Genomic DNA, 25,564 nt, shown 5'->3' on the forward strand with positions numbered 1-25,564 from the left:
GCCTTCTGCAAGAAGCCATTTCCAGACCCCTTAATCTTATGAGGCAACTAGGTGACACAGTGGATAGAGAGCAAGGCCTGAAGTCAAGAAGACCTGAGTTCAAATACAGCCCTGGACAAGTCATTTAAGCTGTCTGCCTCAATTTCCTCATCTGTAAAACAGGATAATAACAGCACTTATCTCCCAAGGCTGTCATGAGGATCAAATGAGATAATAACTGTAAAGCATTTACACTGTACCTGGCACATAGCAGGCACTATATAAACGTTAATTGTTATAATTATTGTTGTCTTCTCTCTAAGATTACTCCCAATGTATCCATTCTGTTTGTACATAGCTGTTTGCATATTGTCTCTTCCCTTCCACTCTGGGCTCCTTCAGAACAGGGACGGTTTTTTGCCTTTCTTTGCATCCTTCAAGGTTAAGCCAGTGTTTCCTACATAGTAGGTGCTTAATAAATGCTTGCTGACTGACTGACCAGAAATGTCATAGTCAAAAAATCCAGAGTCAGTCAACAGGTATTTATTAAGCACCTACTAGGCACACTGTGCTAAGCACTGTGGCTTCCATGTCAAAGAAAAGTTAAAATAAGCCTCTAAAAAGAAGCAGTTCTATTCTACCTAAGCTAATTTACTTATTTAGTGCCATACCAAACTACCAAAAAATTATTTTATAGAGCTAGAAAAAAATAATAACAAGATTCATTTGGAATAACAAAAGATCCAAAATATCAAGGAAACTAACGAAAAGAAATGCAGGGAAAGGTGGCCTAAGCTGTTCCAGATCTTATATCATATTATTATCTTGTATTATAAAGCAGCAATCATCAAAACTGGTTGATACTGGCTAAGAAATGGAGTGATGGATCAGTGGAATAGGTTAGATATGCAAGACACAGTAGTCAATGACTGTAGTAATCTACTATCTGATAATCCCAAAGACCCCAGCTTCTGGGATAAGAACTCACTCTTTGAAAAAAAACTGCTGGGAAAACTGGAAGAGTGTGGCAGAAACTAGGCATAGATCAAAATCTCACACCATCTACCAAAATAAAGTCAACATGGGTTCATGATTTAGATATAAAGTCTGATACTGTAAGCAACCTAGGAGAGCAAGGAATAGTTCACCTCTCAGATTTATGGAGAACAGAAGAATTCATGACCAAACAGGAGATACAGAGCATTACAAAATGCAAAATGGATAATTTTGATTTCATTAAATTGAAATATTGTTGCACAAAGCCAATGCAACCAAGATTAGAAGGAAAGTAGAAAATTGGGAAAGAATTTTTACAGCCAGTGTCTCTGATAAGGGCCTCATTTCTAAAATGTATAGAAAATTAAATCAAATTTATAAAAATACAAGTCATTCCCCAATTGATAAATGGTTAAAGGCTATGAACAAGCAGTTCTCAGATGAAGAAATTAAAGCCATCTATAGTCATATGAAAAAATGATCTAAATCACTATTGATTAGAGAAATGCAAATCAAAACAACTGAGGTACCACATCACTCCTATCAGATTGGCCAACATGACAAAACAGGAAAATGATAAATGTTGGAGAAGATGTGGGAAAATTGGAACACTAATGCACTGTTGGTGGAGTTGTGAAATGAGAGCAATTTGGAACTCTGCCCAAAGGGCTATAAAAATGTGCACATCCTTTGACCCAGCAATAGCATTTCCAGGGCTGTATCCCAAAGAAATCATAAAAATGGGAAAGGACCCACATGTACAAAAATATTTATAACAGCTCTTTTTGTGATGGCAAAGAATTGGAAATTGAGGGAATGCCCATCAACTGGAGAATGGCTGATGAAGTTGTGGTATATGAATGTAATGGAATACTATTTTGCTGTAAAAAATGATGAGCAGGAAGACTTCAGAAAAACCTGGAAAGACTCATATGTACTGATGCTGAGTGAAGTAAGCAGAAGCAGGAGAATGTTGTACACAGTAATAGCCACGTTGTGCAATGACTAACGATGACTAACTTCTCAGCAATGCAAGGATCTAAGACATCTCCAAAGGTCTCATTCTGGAAAATGCTATCCACATCCAAAGAGAGAACTATGGAGTCTGAATGAAGATGGAAGAATACTATTTGCTACTTTTTCTTCTGTTTTGTTTCCTCTTTCTGGTGGTTCCTCCTATTGGTTCTAATTCTTCCTTACAACATAACTAATGTGAAAATATGTTTAATAGGAATGTATATGTATAGCCTATATCAGACTGCATACAGTCTTCTGGAGGGGGAGGGAAGGGAGGTGGAAAAAAATTTAAATCTCAAAAGCTTATGGAAGTGATTGTTGATAAATTAAAATAAATTAATAAAAAAAATTTTTTTAAAGTTGTTCTATTACCAAGAAACTAGAGTCAGGATCAGTTAATTGGTTAATGAGCATTTATTCAGCACCTACTATGTATCAGGCACAGGGCTAAGGAATGGCATTACAAAGAAAGGCAGAAGACAATCCCCGCGGCCTGACGAGGCTCACAATCTAATAACTGATGGGATCTGCAAAATCCTCCCAAAGAGGAGCTTTTGGAATACAGTATCACAAAAGACAAAAGAGAGAGGTTCACAACCAATAATCTACCCTGAAAAGTTTTAAGTCTCATCCTACAGTGGAAAAACTTAACCTTTAATGGAATACAGGATTTACAAATATTTTTGATGAAAAGATCATCACTTACTAGAAATACTAAGACAGAAGCAGACAAGTCAGGAGAACCCTAGAAAGGTACATTTATTTTCGAGCAATTAGAAGGAACTGTATAATGATTTGGTGCTAACATTTGAATAGAGGAAAAAGAAAAAAGTGTCACTTGAGAACCTTAATGTCTTCAAAAGATACAGAGGGAGTAAAATTTTTTTTAAAAAGGAGGTCCTGGGGGTGGAGTTGTTTTTACTCTGAGGGCTTTAAGTGGGGAAAAAGAAGATAAAAAGAATGTGATCATTTAGGCAAGTGGAAGAGGGGGGTGGAACACCTCAGTTATCTCAAATGGGGCAGGTGAGAAAAGTGAACAAATGTGGAGGAAGGCATGTGGGCAGTGGTGATCAGATGAAGCTCACTCTTTACCTGAAAGAGACAAAGGAATATTTAACACAGACACAGTTTGTTACAGAAACTCATCAAACTGGACAAACTTCCTGATCCTAAAGAAGAAATTAAAAGGAAGGATAAAAGAAAAACAAAGAATTAGAATCTGAGGGGTGCCCATCAATTGGGGACTGCCTCAACAAATTAGAATATGGTAACTATCATTAACAAATGACCAAAAAAAAACCACATTTTTAAAATCTGGGTAGTATAAATTAAATCAGAGTGAAAAAAGTAGAACCAGGAGAACAATTTATATGAGGACACCAATACTGCCAAGAAAAACAACTATGAAAAAATGCAATGACCAACCACATCTCCAGGTGACCTATCAAAAAACCTGTTACCTACCTCCTGACAGACAAGAGAGTGAAACAAGGTGTTGAGAAATACATTTTGGGGGTATGTGGCCACTGTGAAGATTCATTTTGCTTGACTATGTTTATTTGCTATAAAGGTTTATTTGTGTGTAAAATTTTTTCTCAGTTTTTGAATGGAGAGATAGACAGGCAGAGGGATAGAACATTTACTTACTACTAGAAATACAAGCAAAAGCAACAGAGACAGTCCTTGCCCTTAAGCAGCTTACATTCTAACAACACATTCAACAATTTCAGTAGTAAACCTCACACAGGCAGCAAGAAGCTGAAACTGCTTTTGAACTCAGGTCTCCAAATCCAACACTCTTTCCACTGCACCATGATGTCACTCATGATTTTCAGCTTCACCATAATTCTCATCTCACATAACTTTTAAGCAGAATTCATCATTTTTCAAATTTTCCATCAACTATGGTAGTCCAGCTCCATTGACATTCAACAATCAAAATTCTACTGCATTCTGAAAAATAATTACTACTGTCCCTTTCATTCATAAACAGTTCACAAACTCCAAAGAACACAGTTTATCGCAAAAACACAGCTACTTTATTATTGAGCCTCAAGATTCACTTCCCTCTGTTCAGAGATTCAGTTTTAAAGTCCACTCGGATCAAGTAGGGCAAGACAAAGATTCTAGGAAGGAAAAAGAAGAAAGCTAATTACCCTAAAATCTCTCTCTGCAAACAATTAAACAAATAAGAAAATCACTTTTATTCAGTTTACTAGATCGTAAACTCCTTGAGTAAAGAAAACATGTCTTTTGTACGTTCTGCATAACATAAGACTATAGGAACACATTAAAATTAATTTCACTTCCTAACAATGGTTTTTTGGTCAAAGGCTTATCAATTCCAAGTCCAAGGAGCTCAAAACCTTGGGCCTCATATTTTACTCCTATTCTTTGTCTTTCTCTACGTGTAATCACAAAGTCTCAATGATTATCACTTTAAGCTACTCCAATTCTCCCCGCCTCTAAAACTGCCTGCCAGCCTGGTCACAACCTGGATTACTTCAATGATGGTGTTCCCGCAGCTGCTCTCCCTTACCCTTCCTAAAACACTGCTTTCACGTCAGGCATAAGGAATGCCTAGAGCTAGAGGGAACCACAGAGATCTATCCCAATTCCCTCATTTTACAGAAGAGGAAACTGAAACCTGAGAAAAGTAACTTGCTCAAACATCATAACACAGCAAATTTAGGGCAGCTATCACTCTCCGGACCAAAGCAGTACAACAGCTACCTACACTGGACCAAGTCTAAATCTTTTCAGGGGCATTTAAGTTGCTCCACAAAGTGATCCCCCGTGTTCTATGCAAGCTTGTTTCCCTCTACCCAGCAATACAAACCCAGTAAAGCTCATATTCAAAATGTAGTATGATAGAATAGGGAAAGCAAAAGGCTGGGATTGGGAGGCTGGGGTGAGACTCCCATCTGCCATATTTGCCCACTATAAATTACACAAGTCATTTTGGTTCTCTGGGTCTGCTGGATCATGGGAGAAATGAGGGGGCTGCCCTAGATGATCTACAAAGTTCCTATTTCCTCCTCTCCCCCCAGTAGTAAATGCCTTCCCCTTCAAGGTTACCTGATATCTTCCTTATATGTGTTTGGTACATGAATACATGTGTACATGTTTTCTCCTCTAGTTGAGTGGAAGTTCCTTAAAGACAGGGACTGTTTGGCTTCTGTCTTTGTATTTAGCAACGATAAATGCTCAAGAGGTTTTATTTTTTACTTAAAATAGGATCAAATTTGTTATCATTCACTACCATTCTATCGGCAAAAAACAACTTAAGACTGGTATCTGGCCTACTTCTGCAGCTCCCCACACTTGGAATGTTGTCCTACTCTCCTTACCTCCATTTCTGCCCACAAAATTAAACTCATCCTTCAATGCCCAGCTCAAAAGCCACCTCTCTCCTGAATGTCCTTTGTGTCATTACTCTCTGCTACCACTATATTCCTCCTTGGAATACATTATGTATTCATCTTATCTCCCCTAATATGCTTATTGAGGGCAAAGACTTTATCTTTCTTTTGTTTCTATCCATCAAAACAACAAGCACAACAATGCCTTACAAATGTCTAAATATTTAACTGAATTCAAAAATTAGATTTAGTTACTAATAGGATCAACTCTAACATTCCCAAGTCAATAAGTCATCTTGCTTTTCTATATAAAAGCTCTGTTGGCCAATCTAGCAACTTGTTGAAGTGCTATATGGAAATATTTATAAACATTTTTCCTCTCAGAAGAAAAAAATATCATGAAATCCAATACAATTCTTTTCAGAGAAAAACAATCAAGGTACTTTAGATTCCTGATACTGTATCATATCTTTTCTACTTTTTATAGCCAAAATCCTAGAAAAAAGCTGTCTTCTACACGATGTCCACTCTCACCTCCCATTCACTTATCAACACCCTGCAATGTTCACACCACGAGACTAGTAAATCTATTGTTCTCATTTTTTCTCTATCATTTCATGGCTCCTATGAATTCAAGGATCATCTCTATGCAGAGGAGTCTCAAATCTACACACCTAGTCTTCATCTCTCCAACTTAACCTTGCTAATCCATAGGCATTCCAAATTCAACATATCTAAAACTAAACTCATCTTCAGTGGCTTCCTATTGTTTTTAGGATAAAATACAAATGCCCCAGTTTAGCAATGAAAAGCCTTCACAATCTGGCTTAATCTTTTGAGATACCTCACACACTTTCTCCACCACCACCACTTTTATGTCCCATCCAAAATGAGCTACGTGCTCTTTCGTACATGTTCTTTTGGTATACCATGCTACGTCAACAAGCAAATTTAGGGACCACCCACTCTGCATTCAGCTCTCTGAGGAATACAGAGGTATAAAAAGACATAGACCTCAAGGAGAACCTAGCAATCGTAACAGGACTCTCCACCTTTGATAAATAGATACCCAGAATGAAATCACCAATTATAACTACCCCAAAGTGGAAAGGGGCCTGCCTCAGAAGGGAAGTGGGTTTTCCCCTTAAAGCAAACAACATATCCAAAACAGAACTGATTTTCTTTCACCTAAAACCCATCCCCTAACTTCCCTATTTCTGTCAAGGACACCATTCCGTAATCACTCAAATTTACAACCTGGAGTCCACTTCAACTCCTCACCACCCACCTCCCCAATTCCCATATCCAAGCAGCTGCCAAGCCCTGTCCATCCTACCTCCACATCTCTCAAATATCTCCCTTTTTCTCTACTCCTATGTCTCCTGCCCCACTTTAGTTCAGGCCCTTGTCACCTCTGGTCTGAACTATTCCAATACCCTCTTCCCTCACTCATCTACCCTCTTCACATAGCTGCCAAAGTGATATTCCTGAAGCACAAGTTTGACAACCATGCCACTCTCCTGCTCAAGAAATTCCATGCTTGGCCCACTGCTCCTGGGATCAAAGACCTTTCCAGTCTCCCCCTTACACTGGGCTCCTCTCATCTCTCACAACCATGACTCTGCATAAAATTGTTCCTCCTGACTGGAAGGTAGCCACAGCTTCCTTGAAGTCTCAGCCTGAGCTCCATCTCCCACAAGAGGCCTTTCCTGACAGCCGCCTGCCCTCAATCACCTGTTATTTACTTTGGACGGATTTTGTCCCTCCTGGGCAGGCTACTTGCCCAGGTGGAATATTAGTTCCTTTAAAGGCAGGAATCATTTTGTTTTATCTTTGTATCCCCCATCTCCTAGCACAGTTCCTGACACATAGTTGATATTTTAATAAATAACTGTTAACTGATGACAGTTCTTCAGAGGTTTATTGTCTAAGTCCAGATTCTTCTAAGCAGCCTCTGAGGTTCCTTCCAACTCAGGATCTATGGAGGAAAAATCGAGGAAAACAAGATGTGCATGTTCATGTAAAAGAAAGACTGTGAAGAACCTGACTGGGCTGGGAGTAATAAAAAGCAGAGAAGAGTGAGAACAGAGCATGTGTACAATTCCCAGAAAGGGAAAAAGGAGATGACTGTTGGGTTTCACAGCCTACAGAATGGCCCCTCATTTCGAGCCTATGGCCCTGGGCAACCTACTTCCTTACTCTGGAGCAGTATCCACGGGAAAAGAAAAGGAAACCTGTAACTCCATTTGTAAGTATAGGAAATCTTCAATTCTGACATTCAGAACTGTGCTCTGTACATAATGGATCCTCAAGTCATATCTGGGGACCTGAAATGGAAATGTGCCTATACCATTTGACTTACAGCAATTTATAATGAATAAACACAGAAAATGCTGAATCAAAGAGTTGAAAGATAACTTCAGAGGTGGCGTCTAATCCCAGACTCCACATTAAAACTCCCCAACAGTAGGGAAAACTAGTAGCTCAAGGCAGCCCCACTGCATCTTTGTAAAGCTCAATTTTTCCTCGCAGAGCAAAGAGAAAATCTGCCTTTCAATATGACTTCTATCCACTATTCTTAGTTCTATCCACGTAGACCAAAAAAGCACAACTCATCCCTTGTCCATATGACAGTCTTTCAACTGCCTTCAGAGACCACTGATACGACCCTGGCCCCCTATTCACAAGATCTTTCAAGCAACCATCCTTTGACACAGGTTCGAGCCCCCCCCACCAAGCTGGTTACTCTCCTCTACATTTACTCCAGTTTTTCAATAAACTTCCTAAATGGATCCCCTGAATTGAATTGTGTTGGTCACGATGAACAGAAGATCTCAGAAGATCTCAGGTTCAGGGTTACATTTTGAACATCTATGGAAAGAGTTTCTGACAGAAAACAACAAAGCAGTTGCCTGCTGATGACAAAATTCTGCAGTGGTCTCTGTGGCTCCAAACATAATTGTTCTTATACTGAAAAAGACAACTATAAAATCCTTTAGATGACAGCTCATCTCATACTGTCTCCCCAAACAGAGCATGCAAAACAGTGACTTCTTAAACACTAACATCCATTTAAAAGTATAGGAGAAAAAAACAAAAATGGTTCCCAGAGTGCAAAAGCACTGGGACCTCACATGGTTAAGTCACAATCAGATCAGATCACAGATCATGAATTACATTATATAAAAGGAAAAAGAACTGTTATAGATATTTTTGTTATATAGAGAGCTGGTTCTTTATCCAATCTTTGCCACTTTGCCCTGAATAATTTGTTGCTGCTGTTCAGTCTGACTCTTAGTGAGCCCATATGGATTATCTTGGCAAAGACACTGCAGTAGTTTGCTCTTTCTTTCTCCTCCTCATTTTACAGATGAAGAAACTGAGGCAAACAGGGTGAAGTGACTTGCCCAGATCACACAGCTAGTAAGTGTCTAAGATTGAATTTGAACTCAGATCTTCCTGAGTCCAGGCTCAGCACTCTATCCATTGTACCCTTTAGACGAATAATTTGGAGAATCTTAAATACTAAGTAATCAGTTATAAAGGAGGCATATACAAATATGTATTTATAAAAGAGAAGCCTACATAAATACTCCAACTCTACATTAAAACAGTGTTGCCCGATGTTTCACATAACAAAGTGAGTCACTAGGTACAAAATGCTACACATGGGCATGGCTGCAAGGTCTGGAAGCCACTCACTGTCACTCAATTCTTGGGCCATCCAATCAAATCACAATAGTCCTTTCTGACCAAAATCTTGTCAGAGGAAGCAAACCCTAATCCAGCCGAGAAGGGATCCTTTTCTGAAGGAGCAGGGTTACTATTCAGTTAAAAATCTACTCAGTCAAGAAGTTTATTCATTATTTTCCTTTTTCTAAGCTCTTATTTACTGACATGAATAATCATATGCTATTCCTGATTGAACTATGTTCAACAAAAGATAAAAGACCATTAGGACCTTAATTACAGGGCCTAGGTTCAAATCCTGGTTTTGGATAGGTCTGTGACCTTGAGCAAGCAAAGTCTTAACCTCTCTGGGCCTCAATTTCCTCAACTTTAAAACAATGGGGTTGGCTTAGATAATGTTTAAGGACCTCTTCCATCTCAACATCTGTGAGATCCCATGATTCTAAGTGTCATCCACAATCACAGTTACCATACAAGAATTATCTGGAGTTCTTTCATCCAAACCTCGATCTAAGTAAACAATGAAATCAGAAAACTGAAGGCAGATGGATTACATTAAAGAGATGAAGAAGACTGCACAGAAATGGCTCACCCATACAAAGCTGTTAAGTGATAATCTCATTTATATGGAATACAGTTCAGAAACAGGAATTAATCAAAAAAGGATTCTAAGCAGCAAAAATGGATGTCACAAAGTCCAGACACTAAAGCTCTGTGGTTTTACTCTTAGGAGATACCTGAAAAAGCTAGTTATTTGTAGCTTTAGAAACAACTGGAGCTTGACAGGCAGCAGCACGCAGTAGACAAAGCAGTAGAGTCCTAAATCCCAGAATTGAGAGGCACTAGTTGTGCACAGCATATGTAAGTCACATAAGCTCTCTGAGCTTTGGTTTCTGTGAAATGGGAATGATAATGCTTACACCTACTATTCCAACTCACATGACTGTTGTAAGGAAGCCCTCTGTAAAAAGCATAATACAAGTTATTGTTACTGGTTTTCAGTTCCTAAGTCTACCACAGATTAAAAGCAGCCAAGAAGATGGGGATATACAAACTACTAGAGGCAATGAAGAACTGAGAGAACTAGGGGGTGGGAGGGGACAGAGAAGAGGAGAATACTCTAAAAATGTATCTCCCAAAATGACAGCATTTTAGGGCCATTAAGCCTGGGAGCAAAAGGTCCTCTTAGATCCCAATAAGCCCTAAGCATATCACTAAATAGTAGATTAATGACCTTGAGACATCAAAAGAAAAAGCCAGTACAACATTTTTAAAAGGAAAGGAAAGAAAAGCATAACATTTGAAAAAGATCTCCATCCACAGAGATTAAAGTTAAAGGCTTTGTGTTCTGCTATCAGGAAAACTCAACTATTTCAAAATAACTAATACGTCCAAGGTTTTAAAGTATTTAAAATGTTTATTTCACATTTACTTAAAACTACTGCAACTTCCCAAAACTTTCTGGCTTTCTTCACATTCACCAAAAGTTTCAATCCAAAGAAAGAAAACTTATACTATTTCCCAGTTTGTGGGTCAAGGCTTATGGGGTACAGAATTATTGCATGGGTCAGCTTACTAAATAACTCAGTATAATAATCAAGCAAATACACCTTCCACAGACTGAATACTGTTTCACACAAACAAAATATTGCTTTTTTTTTAAAGCAACCAAACACTATTACAATGAATTAAATATAATTTCATTTTAAAAGAGTAAATGAATTCACAATAGCTTTTTTGCCATTCTGTGTTTTCTTAAAGTACACTAATGTAGTATAACTATCACACGGGGAGCCATCAATTTTTTTTTTTGAGACTAAAAGTAGAACTCATTTGGCAGAGTAACTTTTTAAATCAGAGCAACTCAGAACTGAACAAAAGACTTCCTAAAGGGCCTGTGTGCAAAAGAAAATATGCTTCTATACTTCCTTCTAGAAATTAAACACCCATGCATTCTACATCACCCTGAAACTTTAAGGGAGGAAAGAATACTTTGGGTTAAGGCAGTTTTAAAAAAAAGTTTCCTTCCTCTCATTAGAGTAACAGATTCCTGTTAGCTCTAACCAACCCCAACAGGAAGATCTTATTTTTCAAAGAAAATATCCATTCATATTTTTATGTTTCTAAAAATAATTTGGCATCACATACATATCAAAGCTTCTAGGTCTAACTCCCTGATAAATAATATTTCCATTATCCCAAACACTAATTTCATATTCAGTTTCATGTACTTCTAAATGTTATGTAATTACAACTAAAGCAAAGCAAAAACATAATATGTATACCTAAATACAAATAAGCTGGAACAATTACTTATTGTATCTAGGAAATGAAGTTCAGTAAAAAACAAACTGGGGAATTCAAAATTTTTTTTTAATATTAGGATTATCAACAATTTCATACTCAAAAGGAACTTAATTCCTTGTAAAAACTGCAGTAAGACTGAAAATCCCAAATTCTGTAGTTGCTAGTATATAACAGGGACCACGTGACTAACATTCGAATAACTGCTATATTCCAAACTTTCCCATTTCCAAAAGAGAATTAAGACAACAGCGAGTATAAGGATTTGTTTAGTTACAAATAATGCATTTCAGTGTCAAAGTCTCTCACATTATTAAACCAAGTACATTATCATAACGTGTAATGCCATTCAGTATCACAAAGTATCACAATGTCAAAACAACTGTGGAATTATCAGTATTTGACTACTTGTCAGATTTATAACATAATACTTTTAAAGACACCAGACAAGAGCTGCTCTTAAGAGACTCCAGAATATTTTATGATTTTTAATAGCATTTTTAAATGTTCAGTTTCTTTCCTATGAACTTTCCATGGTTTAAAACTGATTCTTTATGTTCACAAGTAGCACTTGATATGTAGCTATCTTTACAAAAAAATACAACATCCTTAAGCCCTTCTAAAAAAGTCCTTCCTGATTATGAGCTCATGGGAGTTTCCTAACAATTGTATCGCTATTCTGTTTTACTGTCTTTCTTATTCTGGCTGATAAACTATTGCATAAGAAAAAAAGCCAACTCGTACACAACTAACCTGCTTTAGCTTTATATAACCCTTCTACTTTTAATATCCAAATTTCACTAAAAATAGACCTGTTACTCAACTTTTTTCTAAAGCAGCAATGAAAATAAAATTAACAGAACTGAGTAAAATTAATATAAGCTTAAATAACTTGGAATCTCCAACTCCTTAATTTTGTAAAATGTATTTTAGATGTATATGTATACACATTCATTTCAACATATGAAAGAACTTGGTACAACATATACTGCCTACCAAAAACTGGCTAATGGAAATATCTGGGGGGCAGACGGCATTATAAATGAACTAAACGTTTAGTTTATCACCCAAAATTCTGCTAAAGTAGACAACATTTTAAAGTTGAAATGTATTAGTTTCATCCTCTGTACGTGTATCCCCAACACATAGCACAGTGCCTCGCACACGGCACTTGGGTATTTAATAAATGCTAGATGACTGACTACTAGTATTCCAAAAGTGAACTTCACTAGAAATAATGAAGCAAGTTATAGAAATAAAAAAGAATTCCGACCATGTTTGGAGAAACCATCTCTGCTGAATGCAATTCATTCTTGCTATCAGTACATCAGTTTTGATCAAGTATGGAAAATAATGCTTAAAGTCCAATATTATTTAAGATGTCCTTTTGCAAAGATACTCAGTTTGGGACAGTTAAAAATGGAAAGGTAAAATTTTGCAAATTCATTTGTTTTTCTCCTAATCACGTAATGTTTATTTGAAGCTTACAATGAATTTCAATACAATTGTGCACAACAGAAAAAGTACGCAAAAATCTGTATTTAAGGATCACAGATGTAAAGCTAGAAGGCATGTTGGGAGAGTTAAGCCGTCAACTCCCTCCCTCACATTTATAGATATGGTAACCAAGGATCACTGGGTTGAATGATTAGCCTAAGGTTACATCTAGGGTTTTAACATATCAGAAGCAAGATGTAACAGCCCAGGTCCTCCGACCCTAAATCTACCAACTCTTTCTATGGGAACCAAACAAAAAGTATCTGACTGACTAGTAGTTTTAAGGTTTAAGACAATTGTACAAATGCCACAGTATGTCACTTATTCTAAAAACTGGACACATACAAAAACTTTATGACAAAAAATCCCAGTTTATAAAGGCCATTTTGTTAAATCACTGCAGAAAGACACTTTAATAAAAATAGAGAGAAAAGAAACCACAAGATATATATATACAAGCATAGCAAACTTCCAAGAGAGCAGAAGTGATGGGTAAGGGGGAAAAAAAGACCAAAAAAGGCTAACAATTTTCCTTCCTTAAATCTTCTTTTTCTATCCTGCTCTCAAAAATTGATTGCTCCAATACTCAATCAATCAACAACCAATATTACCAATATTTATATGATCCATGGTACAGATATTAGGTTTTGCAACAAACAAAAAATACTACAAAAAAACCTCTAAGGTCATTCTGACAGTCATAATGCCTTTTCTGTCTTGATTTACCTAGATCAAGAGACAGCTTCAAAAAACCACAAACCACTGAGGAAGATGCTAGCACATCTCAGTTAGGTGTAAAGAGACCTGAATTGATTCGTTCTATTTCTAGCATTTGGGAAGAGCCCAGGCCTGGGCAAATTGAGTAACTTTTCTGGGTCTCGATTTCTTCATCTGTAAAATGGGTAAGGACTGAGTTAGGACTATCTTCTCCCATGAAATAGAAATGGCATGGATTTTGGACCTGTTAAAGGAAAATCAAAGCTTAAAAGAAGAGTTTACTTACAAGTCTAATGCCCTAAAATGAAAAAAAAAAGTTTCATGGTTACCTACACATTCGAAGACAAGTTTTGCTCCACCACACAGCTTCTGGCAGAATTCACATACTTAGGGAACTCTCATATCAATGAAGTAGGAAAAAAAAAGCACAGCAGTTTCCAGCAGAATTCATATACCTTGGGAACCCTCTATAAATGAAGGTGGGGGGGGGAAGCAGCTTCCATCAGCACTCATACACCGAGGAATCCCATCAATGAAATAGAAAAAAAAAAAGCTTAACACAACTTAACAGCAGAATTCATACACCTAGGAAATCTTTTATCAATGAAATGGAAAAAAAATTAGAGTAACAGTTTCCTTCAGAATTCGTACACCTAGGAACCCTCTTAACAAAACTTCCATCAATATTCATACACCCATGAAGTGGGGGGTGGGGGTGGAGAAGCAGCTCCATCAGCAATCACATACACCTAGGAACCTTCAGTCAACGAAGTAGGAAAAAAAAGCTTAACACAACTTCCACCACCATTCATACTATGAAGGGGGGGGATTGTTTCCATCAGTAATCACACACCAAGGAACCCCCTGTCAATGAAATAGGAAAAAAAAATGCTTAATACAGCCTCCAGTAGAATTCATATACCTATGGAACCTTGTCAATGAAGTAGGGGGGAAAAAAAACTTAACAGCTTCCAGCAGAATTCATACACCTAAGGTACCCTCTGTCAACGAAGCAGGAAAATAAAAATAAGCGTAATACAACCTTCCAGAAAATTCACACACGTAGAGAACCTTCTGTCAGTGAAGTAGAAAAAAAACAAGCATACAGTACTTAACAGTATTTCCTTGATGGGAGAACAAAACCCTCTTCTCACGCAGTTATTTGCCAACTTTCTTGCCCATCTCAGCTCTATGCTGAAAAAGTCATTTTCCCCCCATTCCTCCTCTCCACCGATTCTAGTCTCTGAGAAGCCAGCTAGGAGAGGTGATGTCAGAATAATAATAATAGTAGTAATAAAGACCGCCGCTGGTGGATCGGGAAGGCGAGAGGCAGCTAGCTCTCCGGGAGCTTCCCAACCCTCGCCTGGACTTCCACAAACCTGGTTCAAGGAAGTCCAGACTGCAGCCTCTCGGGCAGGGGTGGGCTCTGAACCTTTTCGTTTAATTTTATTTTTTGGAGGCGGGGGAAGGGGTCGTGCTCTCCTTCGGCAGTCGGGCACTCCTCGGAACTTAACAGCACAAAATAAAACGCAGGGACTACAGTATCCGATTTAAAACAACAAGCTCTCCGTCCCCGGGATGCGGCCCCCTCCCCCCGTTCTCAAGGATAACCGCAGTTGCAAAGTTTTTGTTTTGTTTTTGGAAGAAAAGGAGTTTTTTGAAGAGTGCCGGGAGGGATGGAGGGACGGAGGTTTGGAGGGATGGCTGCTTCCTCCGGGGGAGGATCCCGGGGACCGGCCGGGAGCGAGACGGGGAGGCTGCGGCTCCGCCCGGGGTGGCCCCGCCCGCGACCTTCCCCCCATTCCCCCGGGCCCCGGCGCGTCCCGGGAAGGGCCCGCCCCTCGCCTCAGGAGCGGCAGGGAGGGGGTGGAGGAGGAGGAGAAGGGGAGGGCAGCGCGGCCGCCGCCCCCCGCCCCCACCCCGGCACTCACCAGGGGTCCCGGGCCGGTTCTCCTGGAGGGGGACGAGAGGGACGATTCCCGGCGCCTCGACCCGGCTCGGCGGCACTCCTCCCGCTCGCGTTCCGTGGGCTCTCTTCTTTTAGCCTCCGGCCCCTCTCGCCCCAGCCCCGCCCCTCCGTATGGATTCCCCCCCCCACGCTGTCTCCTCCTTCAAAAACTTTATTAGCTCCCTCCGCACTCACGGGAGCATCCGTTCCGCCTCGAGTCCCCCCCACCCCTCCCCACCAGAGTCCTACAGGCACCGAGCAGGAGCCGCGGCGGCGGCGGACCGAACCCAGAAAGCTGCGCAGGCGCGCCGGCTCTCTTCTTCGCCTCCCTACTTCAGGCAGCAGCTGAGATTCCAAAGCCGGTTCCTCCCTCCAGCCCTCTTGCTCCCGTTCCAAAGAAACTACAAGTCCCGGCATGCAACGCGGCGCCGAGGCCGCAGATCCCGCCGGCGTGGCCTGTTGGGTTCTGTAGTTCCCTGCCCTGAAAAAGGCGAGGGAGCATGTGGTCTGTTCGGGAGTCGGAGTCCGCCCTACAGAGGGTGTTACCCCTCCTATCCCCTAGGAAGGAGAGCCTCGCTGAAGCCTGCCTGGCCTGCCGGGATTTGTAGTTTTGCTGGAAGGAGGCGGCTGGATTCCTGGCTGGAACACAGAGTTCAAGGACCTGTCTGTCATCAGTGTCGGGGCTTTGCGCGCTGCCCCGTAACTGGGAGAAGAGAGCCGTGGCTAGAGCAGATATGAGTGACCCTTGGAAATAAACTTCGTAACTTTTTTATACCTTAATTCTTCCTAAGGGTCTCTATCTCCAAATAGTCCGCTGGGAATGGATGTTTGTTAGATTGAATTCAATTTCATCTCCATCCCTTCCCCCCGCCCCAAGCCATAATGATGCAAGATACAAAAGAGAGTAATAAAGAGCTTTAGGACTCTGAAGAAAAGCTCACAAGATTTGGAGCTAGAAGGGAGGTGAGGAAATTGCAGCCCCCAAGCAGGAAAATTACTTTGCCCAAGAAACTTTTCCCAGTCTCCTTTAATGTTACGACTTCTCTAGGTGATTACCTGCAATTTGGGTACTTAGTTATTTGTCACGGGGTCAATCTTTTTAGACTGTGAGCTCCTTGAGGGCAGAGGCTGTTTTTACCTTTCTCCGTATCCCCAGCCATATATATTTAATATGAATGCTTGTTGACTACTTTACTTGACAAGGGTCCTCTGACATTAAATCCAGCATTCTTTCCCCTACATTGTAAATATTATTGCCCAAATAATTGAGAACTGTTAATCAAAATGAATGTTTCTCACCATAGTTAGAGGCACACACCAAGAAAAAATAGTCTAAAGTTTTAGCTTAGTTGAGAACAAATTCATTTAGTCAATAAACATAAACATGCTAATGTGATTTTAGGCTGTATTAATAAAAGTATAATGTTCAAAATAAGGAAGGTAAAAGTTCCACTATATTCTGTGCTAGATCACATCTGGAAATACTGTGTTCAGGTCTGGGGATTATATTTTAAGAGGGATGTTAACAAGCTGGAATATATACAGAAGAGGGTAAAAGCATTCCAGGAGTTTTGGAGGAAGTCAAACAGTCAGGCAACATGCATTTATTAAGTACTTACTATGTACCAGGTGTGTGCTGGAGATAAAAAAGCTTTTAAAAAAAAAAGTACCTGCAGTCAAGAAACTTGCATTTTAATGAGAAAGACAACATGTTAGTAACTAGATATGTAGAAGATACATTCAGAGTAGATGGAAGGCAATCTGAGAAGAAAAGGCACTAAGGACTGAGAGGACTGGGAAAGGCCTTAAAAGTCAGGATTTGAGCCGAGTCTTAAAGAAAGCCAGGAAACTTAAGAGGTGGAGGTGAGGGGAACAGAACATTCCAGGTGTGGGAGGTAGTCAGTACAAAGCCAGGAAGGAAGATGAAGCGTTGTGTTCAAAGAACTGCTGGATTGTAAAGTGGGAGCATGGAGAAGTGGGAGGTGTGTCATGTAAAGAAGAGATGATTTGGGAGGACATTCTGTCAAAAAGGGGAAGGGCTATCATGGATTTAACAAAGACCACAAATGTACACCTTCTTCTTTGGCCTGGAAGCAGCAGGCTCTACCTCCTCCTGACTGCCTTTTAGAGAGCTTTCCCACAGGAGCTCTAGGGTAATTTGTATGACCTGACCCAAGTACCCCAATGGAAAATGGGGTACAAACAAGGAAGGAGAGAGCGAGAATGTTCCACTAAAACTCTGATTCTGTTGGGAGATGTTTTTGCAAGCAGGAGATATAGCACCAGGCACTAGGAAGAAACGAGAAAAAGCATGAACTTACCATAAGCTAGAGGGAAAAACATTCATTCTAATAATAACAAATAAATAATAAATAAATAAATTCTAATAATAATAAATCCATTCTAAAAATAAATAAGAAAGAAGAAAGTCTTCCAAAATCATAAGAGACCTTTGGAATGAGAAGCGAAGGGCTACAGGATCTAAGTTACAAAAAAGTTTCAACAGAATAGAGATGCTCAGGCCTGGAGGTGTGATTTTCAGATAGAATATATTTGGCAAAAAAAAAACGCTAGAGTAGTTCTATATTGAAGAGGCTTGTTGCCTATGGAAAACGAAGATTTCCATATGGAAGAGACAGAAGCCAGCAACAAAGGTCATAAGATCACAGATTTAGAACTGGAAGAGATCTTAGAAGCCATCTACCCCATTTTACAGATGAAGAAACTGAGGCCCAGAGAAGTTAAATGATCCACCCAATATCAAGCAAGTAATAAGTGGCCAAGACAGGACTGGAATTCAGTTCCTCTGACTCTAGATCTGGCATGTCTTCCACTGTGTCCTGTTGACCTCCAAGGGGAGCTTTGGTTGTTGTGGCCTAAGCTGCGGGCAGTCAGTCAATAAGCATTTACAAAGCACCTACTATGTGCTGGGCACTGTGCTAAGAGCTAGGGATACAAAAAAGGCAAAAGATAGCCCCTGCCCTCAAGGGGCTCATGATCTAATGGGAGAGACAATCGGCAAACAAATACGTACAAATTATATAAAGGATAAATAGGGAATAACTAACAGAGGTAAAGCACTAGAATTAAGAAGGGTTGGTAAAGGCTTCTTATAGAAGATGGAATTTTAGTTGGTACTTGAAAAGACAAAAAATGAAACAGGGAAGCCGGAGGAAAAGATGAGGAAGGAAAGCATTTCAGACACAGAGGCCAGCAAGAGAAAATGCCCATAGCTAAGAGGAGGACCCTCTTTTGGAACAGCAAGGAGGCCCATGTCACTATATCAGAGAGCATGTGCTGGGCAATAGGAGTAAGAAGGCTAGAAAGAAAGGAGGGAGCTTGAATGCCAATTCAAAAAGCAATTTATATGTGATCCTGGAGGTGATGGGGAATCATCAGAGTTGATTGAGTAGGGGGGTGACGTGCTGCAAGAAGCAGAAGCATGAAGGACAAACATCAGCCCTGCAAAAAGCACTTGCTGTAAGCTAAGAGGCAAGAGGCAAAGAGTGAAGAGGACCAGGTTGGAGAAAGCCCCAGCCTCCTCATTTTTTGAAGCCTCACCCAGCCCACTATTATAAGTCATAGAGATTTCACCTGTCTCTGGGAGGAGGGTCACCCATTCATTGTTCATGAGAGAAGGTGATGACTCTTTGGGGGCTTAGATGAGTTTTTTCTATATTGAAGACTTTGTAAATAAAACTGCTTTGAGCTTTATGAGATTGAGCACTTTTAAGGAGAAGTGAGGTGACTTTTGGGGAAGAACCAAACGCTGATAAATCCCATAGTAGAAGTGAAAAGGTCCCCAAAGTGTTATTTAGGCCAGGAGGAAGTTTCTAATACAAAGGGGCATGTGTAAAAGAGGGATAAGATTTATTCTGTTTAGTGCAAGTGGGTAGAACTAACAACAACAGCAGATAAAAGCTACAGAGAAACAGTTCATCTTTGATATAAAGTAGTACTTCCTCAAGAAGTATTAGAGTGGGTTGCTGGGAAAGATAATAAATGCCCCATCACTTGGGACATTCAAACAGAAGTCAGATAACCACTTGTCAAAAATGCTATAAAATGGATTTGTGCACAGGAAAAGAGAGAACTGAACTGACAAACACAAAAACTCCTTTACAACTGTCAAATTCTGTAAGTCATTCAGAGTGACCCAAAAGATACCAAAAATCATAGGCATCCAAACTTAAAAACAATTCCATGTTTTTGAATATCACGTCTATACTCTCAACTTAGGCACTATTTCAGTAACTATCCATGGGTTAATAATCATAACATTTTACCTATATCTCATGAAACACTGATATCAACCTAAATATGAAAAAGGAAGAAAATGGAAACAAAGGCAGACAATAGAGGATAAATACAAAAGTGTGGTATGATGGGGAGGCTTGATTCAGGAATCTCTTGTTAGTTTAGGTTCCGTATTGGAATGATATGAGGCTCATAGGTAGGTCAATGGTTAACAAAGCAAGGTTTACTTAGCAGTAGCAAAGAAAGGATAGTGGACAAGTTTGCTGAAGCTCTTAGCCTAGGTAGACTTTGCTTCTACATGGAAATTTAGAAATGTATCTGATTTGTAGGGAAGGGTGTGGTGAGTCTTAAGATGTCCATCAACTGTGAAGGACTCTGATTCCACATGGTTGGGCCTTTTAATGTCCTTGGGTAACCAAGAAGCCATGTCAATTTTGGCCAGAGACCATCAGGAAACTTCCTTCAAGGTAGATGCAATTTAGCCTTAGACCTCTGAGCCAGTTCAGTACTAAGGAATGTTTGTTTTCTTTCAGGGAAGAAAACTAGCCTGTTATATGTGGTAGGGGAACTTTATTAGATAGTGGTCCTATCACACCTGGCATGGTCCTATAAGAAATATTTCTCTTTTTTTCCTTTTTTTAAATTTAATTTTTAAAAATTTTTTGAAGGACTAAGATTCAGAATTCAGCTTGCAGTGAAACTACAACAACCAAAAAGAGGGTTTCGTTGTTTAGTTTTATTGGCTGAAGGAGAAAAACATCAAAGAAAGGATAGGACTATGTCTTCTGGTGCAGAAAGCACAGGTGGATTTCATTTTTGAGTCAGCAACAGTGACCTTTGAACATTCATGGAAAACAGAAGTAGTACCTCAGGATTTGCAGAAGGGAAAATGACTTGATTTAAAAAAAAGAGAGAGAGAGAGAGAGCCTGAAAACTATAGCCCACTGAGCTTAACTTCAATGCCTGGTAAAATTCTAGCATATATTATTAAAGAAGAGTTAATCAACCTCTAGGAAAAAGGTGATCACAGAAAGCCAGTGTGGCTTTGTCGAGAACAAGTCAGACTAACGTTCTTTTTTTTTTTTTCAGGTGTTTACTGATTGCTAGAACAGGGTAATTATGGAGATATAGTTTACCTAGATTTTAGGAAAGCACTTTAAAAAGTCTTGTACAATTCTTGTTGGAAAAAACACTGTGATGTGGCCTGGAGTCAATTGACAAGTGAGGTGAATTTAGTACTAGTTGAGTGATTAGACCCAAGGACTAATCATGAATAATTCAATTCCAGCTTCAAAGGAGGATTTTAGCAAAGTGCTGCAGGGATTTATGTGAAGACCTGTGTTGTGTGACTTTTTTTTTTCAGTATCCTGGATAAAATCACATAATGACAAAAGTCATTCTAGCTTGAGCCATACAAGTTCTATTAACTCTGAAAATCCCCCTAGAGTGATAGAATCAATAATAGATGATGCATTTGGACAGTATTTCTTCTTCAGGGAACCAACTAAGTCGGTGTCATATGTATGTTCTCCCAAGCTTCTGCTGGCCCAGAATGGGGGGGGGGCATTTTGCATATTCAAATGAGCTCCCATTTCATTTCAATCAATTTGGCTCCTGTAATTTTAGTAGAAAGAGTAATAACAAAAGAAGAAGAAGAAGAAGAAGAAGAAGAAGAAGAAGAAGAAGAAGAAGAAGAAGAAGAAGAAGAAGAAGAAGGAGAAGGAGAAGGAGAAGGAGAAGGAGAAGGAGAAGGAGAAGGAGAAGGAGAAGAAGAAGACAGAGTAATAACAACCCAATTTTTAGTATCACTTGAAAAGTTACAAAGCACTTTCCTGACAGTAATCCCGTGGAATAGTACCTAAGCAGTGTTATCCCAGCTTTACAGAAAAAAAACCCCTGATACTCAGAAAAGGGAAATGACTAAGACCACAGCCAATGACTATTGAATGTAAAAGCCAATAATTAAACCCAAATCTATAGACCAGAGCCATAATAAGGAATTTTTAGCCTGAGGCAGAAAAAAAATCAGTGTTTTTATTGCTGCTGGGGCTGTCGTTGTTGTAGTTTTGGAGGGAATGTATGGAGGACAGGCTGCCCAAGAAACAGTTGCACCAAGATAGGACAGACAAGACCCTAGAGAGACTGGCTGGTGCCCCCATTGCACAGGCAATACTAGCTTCTCTTCCCCTAATCCAAAGAGGAGATTGGGGGAGGGGGTCAGTGGGAGCGTGAGATAGATGCTGTGGCAGCATAAGCGTGGGCTGCACAGTTTTGGGTGAAGGAGCAGGGCCACTTGGGCTTTGTGACACAGACTACGGAAGAAATTCGGTGAGTGAGCCAGAGGACTGCTTCCTGAGAGGTTTTAACCTTCAGAAAAGTCCTAGTTGTCCTGTCCTAGTTACAGCTCAGCTCCTGATCCGTTGTTCTTTCTGCAATATTACATCAACTATTCAAGACAAAAAGCTATAGTGGAAAAAAAAAAACCCAACCTTTAGTAACGACAACAATAATAATAGATAGCATTTATATAGCACTTTAAGGTTTGCAAAGCACTTTACAAATATTATGTCAATTATACGGTTTTCCCTTCCACATCCCAACTTTCCCCCTTGAGGTTTCACTATATTTCAGCTCAGTATAAGAAATTAGATGGGAATTTTTTGGGCATTTTACTGAAGCCACAGATGACACATGAAAGCCAGCAGAGGACACAAAGCTTGCGACCGAATACTTAACCCAAATTTTACAGTAAGGTACTGCAAACACCCCATAAAAGAAAAAGAAAAAAATCCAGACTTCTCTGGTATGAAGGAAAGGCCAAAAAATTTTACGGGATTTTCCAGATCACAGGAGTGCCATGCCCCTTCACCCCCATGATGTGGAAGGGATAACTGTATATTACTTTTACACCATTCTATTTTATAAAATGTCTAGACTGGTCAGCTAATTTGTTTAGAGCCACTGTGAGGTCCAATGTCACAATGTCATTGGTTTCTTTCAAGACAGAGTAGTTAACTTACACATGGGAATGGAAGAAAGGCAGGGCAACTGCTTTTCACCTAACACTACATCTTTAAGCCCAACTGTCTTTTAAAATGGCATGATATTAGCTAAAATGGAGACTCAAGAGAAAAACAAGTGATAACTCAGAAGGGAAAAAAAAGCCTACAAAAAGTCTTATTCCAGTCCCTCATAGTGGCATGGAGGTGACCCTGGGTTCTTGAATGTTATGTCAGTGGATTAGAAGCTCTGGAAGGTTCTACTGGAGTAGAAAGACTTCAAGTATAGCCCAGTTTTCCCAGGACCCACCACAGAAAGGCTGGCCACCACTAGTGATGAAATTGTTTTGACCATGGCAACCCCTGAAACAAAGACAGATAAAAATGACCTCAGCCATGTGTGCCCAACTAACACTTCTGTGGTCGTGGTGACAAAGGGGCAGGACAGGGGGTAAAGGGCGCTAAGAATCACAGTTTTTAGACCACCAAGAAACTTCCATTTGAGTGTTAGTACTGTAAATGTGAGATCCTCATCCAATAACCAATGAGTGGACATATGACAGGAGCTGAATTATACCAATCTTGACACATTCTTAATGTAAGCATCAGAAGAAGGAAGGAAGTTACAGCTTAATGGAAGGGGAGCTCACCAGTATGTCTCAGAGAGTCAAAGAAAAGGATTGGCAAAATCAATTTTATTGTACTCACAAAAGCTACAAGAAATATTGTTTTGGGGGGCATTTAGTCATCACATATTGCAATACTGATGTAAGCATTTTCAAAAAGAGACAGAGGTACCGTGATAATCATGTTATGGGTCAGCCCAAGTCAAGGCAGTCTCCTGAGTCACACATAGTACTGCCCTGTTTGAGGCTTTAGCACAATGAGAATGATCACTGCTTACTCACTATCAGTTGCTGGAGTCAAAGTAGCACACAAATTCTACAGAATGATAAGACCCTCCAGCAGATCAATATATATTCTGATACTTGATGATTCCAACACAAAGATGGGGAAGAGGGAAGAAGAAGAGAAACCTATTGGAAAGTACGGTTCCTGAGAAAGAAATGAAAAGTCAAAAACTTATAGATTATACAGAAACCTGAAGCCTCTATATCATGTACTTTCTTCAGAAAAAAAGAATAGGAAGGGGCAGCAAGGTGGTACAGTGGATAAAGCTCCAGCTTTGGGGTCAGGAGGACCTGAGTTCAAATCTGGCCTCAGACACTTGACACTAGCTGTGTGACCTTGGGCAAGTCACTTAACCCTGATTGCCTAGTCAAAAAAGAGGAAAAAAAGAATAAGAAGGTGCTTCCTTGGTGAGCACCAAATAACATCACAAAGAATGAAACTGATTATATTTTAATGGACAGGAAAGAAAATTACATTACAAACCTGGATCAATTTAGATGAAGGACAATGACTTTGCAGAATGGCTTCTGCTTGTCTTTGATTTCTTCTGGTCAAACATTTGAACTGAATGAATGAAACATCAATTCAATTTGTCAATATTTTCGTGTCTCAGTTTTGCCCTGGTTTGTTAGTTTTAGAAATACATAGTTTTAGTTCCAGTTTGAACCTGTTCATTCCTTAAAAAAAAAAAAGAAAGAAAGAAAGAAAAGAAAAGAAAAGAAAAGAAAAGAAAAGAAAAGAAAAGAAAAGAAAAGAAAAGAAAAGAAAAAGAAAAATTAAGCTTTGGTTTGACTCAGGGTTCGGTAATGAATTTTCAGGTTGAGCTGCAACTCCAGCAGACTAATGCCATTCATTCCAGATGTCGGCTCTCCTTTCTATTCCATCCAAATACTTGGTCAGCACTTTCTTTTTTTCCAGTAACTTTAGGGACCAGAGCTGGGTGAGGCTACAGGAAGTGGATTTTTTTTTTAATGCTTTTACCAGCCAGCCAGAACTGGCAAGGAGACAGTCTAATCAACCTACTTTGCCTCTGGCAAAGGGGAGGGAAAAGAATAGATTCTAGAATTAGTCAGCCAGTCAACCAACCACACTTACTGACTGTCCTCTGCGTTTAAGAAGATAAAGATATTTCAAGGAGCCTAACAGGAAGTACAAAATCTCTCTCGTGCCCTTTAGGGTCAATTGACCCAAGGGGAAAAGTCACTTATGTGAAAGTTATGCATAGGAGGTCATGCACATATACCTGAAAAAGAGGAGTCCTGGTGTTCAAATAATCTAAAAATATTATTTTTACTATACAGAACTGTTCCCTAAATCATTGCGGGGCAATTTCAAATAGCAAATTTATGCATCTGTACACTACATATTTCTGGGGTTGGTGAGCGGAGACTGGGAAGATGTAAGTCCACACTGTGTTTATGAACTCAAAAATGAGTCATCCAAAAGGCCATATACCACAGAAGATTTGATAATGAGCTTCTCTCTGGAATATGCTGGAAAGTAGCTGGTTTTAATCAAAGAAAATCTCTTCTAGTTGGATATCATTCCCAATCATCTTCTCCAATTAACTCTATCATCTCTTCAAGTTTCTACTCTGCTCAGGATGTTTAGGAAGACCAATGTAGATGTTACATCATAGCTCTCAGCAAAGTACAGCAAGATTAGGTAAATAGTTTGAAAAATTAATCCAGGATAACTGAGATGTTCTTCAATCATGCTTTTTTTAAAAAAGCTTTAATGGGATAGTGAGCAAAAAAATCAATATACTTGGAAGCAAGAGAGACCTGGATTGGAATCTCACCTCTGATATTTACTAGCTCTGTGTGACCATGGGCAAGTCTTAACTTCACTGAGTCTGTTGGCTCAAAATGGGAATCATCATACTT

At 39.5% G+C, this 25,564-nt stretch overlaps 1 protein-coding gene across 1 annotated transcript in view; it reads right to left on the reverse strand.

Annotated features, from left to right (window-relative positions):
• PLEKHA1 (pleckstrin homology domain containing A1) overlaps window positions 1-15,629 on the reverse strand; it is a 77,657-nt gene extending 62,028 nt beyond the window's left edge. The window contains 1 exon segment of the mRNA XM_020979243.2: window positions 15,494-15,629. The gene's annotated coding sequence lies outside the window, so the exon portion shown is untranslated.
• Window positions 15,630-25,564: the final 9,935 nt, after the last annotated feature.

This window comes from Phascolarctos cinereus, unplaced genomic scaffold, assembly GCF_003287225.1.
Source record: "Phascolarctos cinereus isolate Bilbo 61053 unplaced genomic scaffold, phaCin_HiC Scaffold_3;HRSCAF=262, whole genome shotgun sequence".
In the NCBI taxonomy this organism is placed as follows: domain Eukaryota; kingdom Metazoa; phylum Chordata; class Mammalia; order Diprotodontia; family Phascolarctidae; genus Phascolarctos; species Phascolarctos cinereus.